General features: G+C 37.6%; 1 pseudogene; it reads right to left on the reverse strand.

The window, feature by feature from the left end:
* Positions 1-5,624: 5,624 nt before the first annotated feature.
* On the reverse strand, positions 5,625-5,743 carry LOC121105963 (annotated as a pseudogene).
* Positions 5,744-6,015: the final 272 nt, after the last annotated feature.

A 6,015-nucleotide genomic window follows, 5' to 3' on the forward strand; every position in this document is an offset into this window, starting at 1 on the left:
CATGCTCTGGTCCTCCTCCAACTGAGCCACTGGTCAAGGATCTCTAAGGCCATGGGGATGGATCAGGCAGAGCCCATGACACCCCCTTATCTAGGAACCCAGGACTCTGGAATTCACTGTCCATTTGACCCCCAAGTCTGCTTGCAAGGTTTTTGCAGAAAGAAAGGTGCTCCTGCACTTCTTGGACTATTTCCTGAAATGTGTCCTGCTGCTGTTAGTGTACGTACTTCTTAGCCTGAGCGATGACCAGGGGAAGTTTGCTGTGAAGGGTGTGGACAGAGCTTGCTCCTGTGGGCTGTGTGTTCACATAAGTCTGTCAGAATCCCCCCATGGGGCAAAGTGGGTCCAGAGGTGAAGAAAGAAACAGCTACTGACAGCCATCAATATTCATTTACTTTTGGTAGCATGAAACCCTTCTGCGCATCTCTGCTCTGGAATGCTACCAATGACTTCTACATTGCCACAACTTTCCCTCTGTTTTCAATTTCTTCGTATGCTCTCCTTCATTTAGTACTATTAACTCCCTTTAAACTTAGAAAACTCAGTTATGAAGTGTCTGTATTGTGTACATGTCATAAACCTGGGTGTCCCTCCCCCTCAGGTCCGGTCCTCATCTTTTAGGTCCTTCCAATTAAAAAGTGTTTTTAATCAGTCACATTTTCATCTTCCTCACTGTAGATGTCAAGTACTGTTACTTAAGTAGATTTCAAACTAGTCTCAACTGGTCTCATTCTTCTCAAATGCATCTTCTGCATAATCGTGAGAGTGATCTCCTAAGAGGAAACTAATTATATATTGTTTCCTATTTATTAATCACCAGTGGTTCCTCTACACCTAATGAATAAACACAATCCTTATGCTGGCTTACTAATCCCTTCAACCTCTTCAACCTCTGTCTCTTGCTTTGGTGTCCAACCTACTTCATTCATCAACCAAATATTTACTGAGTGTCTACTTTTTGGTAGGCAGAATTCTAAGCAATTTCTCAAGCATGCCATGCTATTTCAAGTCTCTGGTAGCTTTGTGCATGCTGGTCCATCTGCCTGGAATGCCTTGTCCTTCGTTCTTCCCAGACAATTGCTACTCATCTTTCTAGTTCAGTCCACCTGTTACTTCCTTTGTTAAGAATGTTTCCACCACCATCCTCTTGCCAAGTAGATGGAGGTGTCCCCTCCTCTATGCTCCCCTCTCCTTGCATGAATTCCTCCTACAATAATTCTCTGCCTTAAAGGCAGAGAACATGTTTTATCACCTTGTTTTTCTAGTGTCTTCCATATATTACTCACTCAATGAATATTTGTTGAAGTGGGTGAAAGAAAATTTCTTTTCAAACTGTCACATCTATTCAAATCCCCATGCTACTTTGTTCTTTTTTTTTTTTTTTAACTCCTGGACTTCCTTATTTTTCTTCTTGGTGGGCTCTTCTTTCTTTTTCTCCTCCCCATCTAGTGTTTTTGATTCACTAGTTCTGAAGACGTACAGCCTTTTAGTTTGGAGATTCGTTGAATTTTCAGAACTTCAACAACCATTTCTGTGTTGATTTAAATTTTTTTATTTTCAATAACATGCTAGTATTTTCTTTAAAAAATTATTTATTCATATATTTTCAGTTGACTTTCATCTCCTTGTTTTATTCCTTGTCCTAAATATCTTAAATATTACTGAGAGAGAAAAAAAACCCAGAGAGGTATTAGGCACAAAAATCAAAGTCAGTGTGTAATTTCAGGAATCCCTGGTGTCTACACATGTGATAATTGTCAAATAGCTTTGTCAAACAGACATCCTAAGTACTTTATAAGTATATCATTTAACCTTCACAAGGGTCTTATAAAGTAGGCACTTTTATTACTTCCATTTTACAGATGGGTCAAATGAGGCTTAGGGAGATTGGAAATTTGCTCTCAGCTACCAGTTAGCACTGGAGCCTGGATTATAACTCAATTCTTGTCTGATTCAACATTCAGCCAGTAGGCCAGAAAGACACACAGGATGTGTTGTAAATATTAAGCATTTTATGACAATTCTTTGCCTCTTCAGGTTATCATCCTGTAGCTATCTTTCAAGTAAAGCTAAGAATGCAATTTGTCTTAAATTCCCGCAGTCATTTAGTAATGGGGATTTGTATCCAGCTTTTACTATCTTTTTTTTTTTTTGGTCCTATAAACAAGTATATATATATATGTTTTATATATGAAATTTCTTCCTGAGTCCAGCCACAACACTTTTGTTTCTTGCATACACCGAAACATTTTTACTGATGGAAAGGACAAGAATAGGTCTCAGTCTGTGGCTTAGTACAATTTTTGGTATACAATTTAGGGGATGGAAATTTGGAATTCACTAAGACTGCTAAGAGAGGTACATTTTATAAATCGAGCAACACTATAATCAGGTTTCAGGTACACCAAAAGCCTTCTTCCAGACAATGTTTTTGAGATATATGTTTCCCCTAGAGACCTGTACTAAAATGTGACAGCAACCAGATTCCTTGGCTGATTAACTACTTAGTGAGCTTCATAACTTTACATTTACCTCCCCTGCAGGCAGGGTAGAGGCTTATCTGGGGGCATCCTAGCAGCTGTCCTGTGAGGAGAAAGGCGGTTAGGCCATACCTGATCACTATAGCAATTCAATCACACACTATAGTAATTCAAAAACAATGAATATTTATTAATACATTGCCATCACATGGAAGACACTGTTGTAGAAACTGTATGTGTATAAAACTCTGTTAACCCTTGCAAAATCCTACTGCTGTATTATTGTATTTTTATTGTAGTATTATTGTATTATCACTTTTGAGAGGAGGGCACAAGAGAGTCATAGATCACACAGATCAGGAACCAGGCAATGCTGTGCCAGCGCTCCACCTTTGACCATTCTGCCATTTTGTCCCCCTATATATAAAGTAGAAAAGACAAGTATTATTAAGAAAGTAAGGTTGATGGGGGCGCCTGGGTGGCTCAGTCGTTAAACGTCTGCCTTCGGCTCAGGGCGTGATTCCGGCATTCTGGGATCGAGCCCCACATCAGGCTCCTCTGCTGGGAGTCTGCTTCTTCCTCTCCCACTCCCCTTGCTGGCTGTCTCTATCTCTGTCAAATAAATAAATAAAATCTTTAATAAATAAATAAATATATATATATATATATATATATATAAAGAAAGTAAGGTTGAGGTGTATGATCTGTAAGGTCACACAATTGTTCCACAGCTCTTCTATGACATAAGCTGACTTTGAGGGCAAATACTATCCAGGCTAGAAAGTGCTTACTTCAGAGTAGAGATAATGAAAAATCCAAAGATGAGTGAATCGCAGAATGGAGAAGCCAGAATACGATATAGGAAATGTGACTTTTACTTCCTAGATTTGACAGTAGATCAGCAGCTTCTTTGGGGGTCCAGTCCTTGTGAGAAAGAGGCCCTATGGGCAGAGCTCTCAATTGAGCCCAATTGAGCCCCACAGTTTACCAGCAGTATTTATGTATTCTGTGGGATTTAATTGAAGGAGAACGTGCTGCACCACATCATTTTACTCGAAGCTTACTAAGAGTTAGTGGACAAACAACTGCTTTGTCCCTCACTGCTCTGTGTAATCTGACCTCAGGCAAGCTCAGAAAATGGGCCCATTTTCCCTTTTTTGCTCCAAGGAGGTTTTCTGGGTCACTTTGAAGACAAAAGGGAATGACCATCATTCCTCACAAAATGGGTTTAACTAACATTATATCCTTACTGTTGTATAGTTTAGTTGCTGACAAACAGTTGCACAAGAAGATGGGGGTTCACTCATTTATTGAACAGATATTTATCTCTAGTGAAGTACCTGTAACATTTAAGAGAATGGACTCTGGAGCCAGACTGTGTTCAAATCCCATCTCTGGTCTTTACTGTCTGTGAGATTGATCAATGTCACTGTTTCCTTACCTGTAAATCGTGGCTAACAACAGTACTTGGATCAGGGTTGTTATGAAGGTAAGATGCCTGGCACGTGGGTGCTATGTTAGTGTTGGGTATTACTGAGTACCTGCTCTGTGGCACACACTGTTGTAGGGACTGGGAATAAAGTCATAAAAGAGGGAGATTAAACTTCCTACTTCCCATGGCCTGCATTCAATCACTTTAGTCAGAAAGATACTAAGCATCAAGTTTAGTATACATTTTGATTTCAAGTTGTAATTAAATTACATAATGGGTGTACATATTCATATGTATGCACAATTCCACAAACATTTGAAGAATGGTTGGAAATGCTATCTAGTTGCTCAAACCACTCTCAAACTTTATTTTTATTATTCATATCATTCTACAGCTTAACCGTGTATACTTTTAAAAAATCCCTATCAAATTTGTGTGAGTCAATTTTTTGGAATGGGAATGCAGCTTCTCGAATCAACAATGTTCAAATAGTGGTTAGTTTCTTGGATCAGCCCACAAAAGTCTTAATGTTTGGGGCGTGGAACTACAGCGTTAATGAAAGCCACTAGATACTGATCTTTTAGTTTATCTGGATTTACATAAGGAAAGTTTTCTTTCTCAGGCAATCTTAAAGTCCTGCTCAGCTGGGAAAGGAAAGATGGAGGATGATTATAGGGAGGGATCACTCTATCACCTGATGGGTCATTTTTCAGTCAAAAGGCCTGCATTTTCATTTTCCTGAAACAATCCCATGATAGAAATAGCAGAGATGTTTCTGACGTTTGTGTGAGACAATAGTCATATTCTCTACAGTTCTTAATTATTCAAAACTAGCATGACTCACTGTATGTACAGAGTGATCTGTCAATTCCTTCATGCCCTCCTCCCCAAAGATGTAGAAAGATTTTTTGGAAATAACTTTCAAATCTAGTCTTTCTTTGATACTCTCACAATCTCAATGATGTTGGAAAAGTTGGCCCAAAAAGAGAACAATAGGCAAATCAATATCAGCAGCATGAATATAAAAGGAAATTGTGTGGTGACACCACAAACTGTCCTCCTAAGGCTGTTAAATTGGCCAGAAACATTCTTTTATATTATGTGGTTTACCTTTTGGATATACAAGCAAATGTTATCCAAATGAGTCCCAGAGCTCTTTCATATTTCAGAACTTTTACTTTCATCTACCCACCAGTGAATATGAAAGGGACTTTTCTCTGTTTAATTTCTTCTTTGGAATCCTCAAGCATTTCCCTAAAGTGTTTTTGATCCCCAAATACTTTTTTGAAAATCATTTTTTCCCTTTTACTAAATGGTTTCTTTTAACCACTTATATAAAACATGTATTTAAAAATATGCAGTGTTATGGTTTACAGTGTTGGAACATTCATGATTCCAGAAAGGTTATATTAACTGTCATCATGTTAAAGTGGATCAATACTGAATTAAGGGCACAGAAAGCCAGTGTCTAACCTGGTTCATCTACTATGAAGATTCACTTAAATACTTTGAGTCTTAGTCTATTGCAGTGCCTGATACATTGTTGTGAGTTATATGAAAAAAATAATGTTGTATGAATTTGCAAAATAAAGGTAGTCTTTGGTGTTGTATGGAATTGTTGGATCACTATATTGTATGCCTGAAACTAATAAAACACTGTATGTTAACTAACTGAAATTAAAATAAAAACTTAAAAAAAAAATAAAAAACCAGAAAGGTAGTCTTAGTCCTGAAAAACTCTAAGGAACCTTTCAATGTTAAGAATCTCTTTTTAGACTCTACCCTTAGCATCTTTCTACACTTGATCTTAGCCAAAAGGCCGAGAAGCGATACCCTTAGCATCTTTCTGATAACTTTTATCATACCTGTGAGTGACCTGGGCAACATTTAAATCATGTTCAGTAGGACCTTTCCTAGATAATTAGCAAAATATTATTCTTCTGCAAAGATGAGTGGAATAGGGGCAATCTATTTAATAAATTTAATATCTATAAATTTGTATATAAATATAAATATTTTATAGGTATAGATAACATATGCAAATAATATTTTTATAATAACAGTAAAATTCACTGATTAGGTGTCTCCAAGAAGTTAGCGCTG

Source organism: Ursus maritimus, unplaced genomic scaffold (assembly GCF_017311325.1).
Source record: "Ursus maritimus isolate PB19 unplaced genomic scaffold, ASM1731132v1 scaffold_3, whole genome shotgun sequence".
In the NCBI taxonomy this organism is placed as follows: Eukaryota; Metazoa; Chordata; class Mammalia; order Carnivora; family Ursidae; genus Ursus; species Ursus maritimus.